Raw genomic sequence first — 535 nt, 5'->3', positions numbered from 1 at the left:
GCGAGTACTGGACTGCAGCTAAGCCCCCGAGTGGGAGGTTTGCTCACCACTCGGTAGGATTTTTTCAAACTTAGGCGAGTACTGGACTGCAGCTGAGCCCCCGAGTGGGAGGTTTGCTCACCACTCGGTAGGATTTTAAACACTTAGGCGATCACTAGGCTGTAGCTAAGCCCCCGAGTGGGAGGTTTGCTCATCACTCGGTAGGATTTTTTCAAACTTAGGCGAGCACTGGGCTACGGCTAAGCCCCCGAGTGGGAGGTTTGCTCATCACTCGGTAGGATTTTTCAAACTTAGGCGAAGCGGGTTCGCAGCTAAGCCTCCGAGTGGGAGGCTGGCTCACCACTCGGTAGGATTTTCAAATACTTAGGCGAAACGGGTTCGCAGCTAAGCTCCCGAGTGGGAGACTGACTCACCACTCGGTGGGATTTTTTTATAGACTTAAGCGAAACGGATTCGCAGCTAAGCTACCCACTGGGGGATTTCACACGCAAACAAAAGCAACAACAATTACTGGAAAAATTGTAACACTCTTGTC

Source organism: Triticum dicoccoides, chromosome 6A (genome assembly GCF_002162155.2).
Source record: "Triticum dicoccoides isolate Atlit2015 ecotype Zavitan chromosome 6A, WEW_v2.0, whole genome shotgun sequence".
Taxonomy (NCBI): domain Eukaryota; kingdom Viridiplantae; phylum Streptophyta; class Magnoliopsida; order Poales; family Poaceae; genus Triticum; species Triticum dicoccoides.
This window is presented reverse-complemented; position numbering follows the sequence as displayed.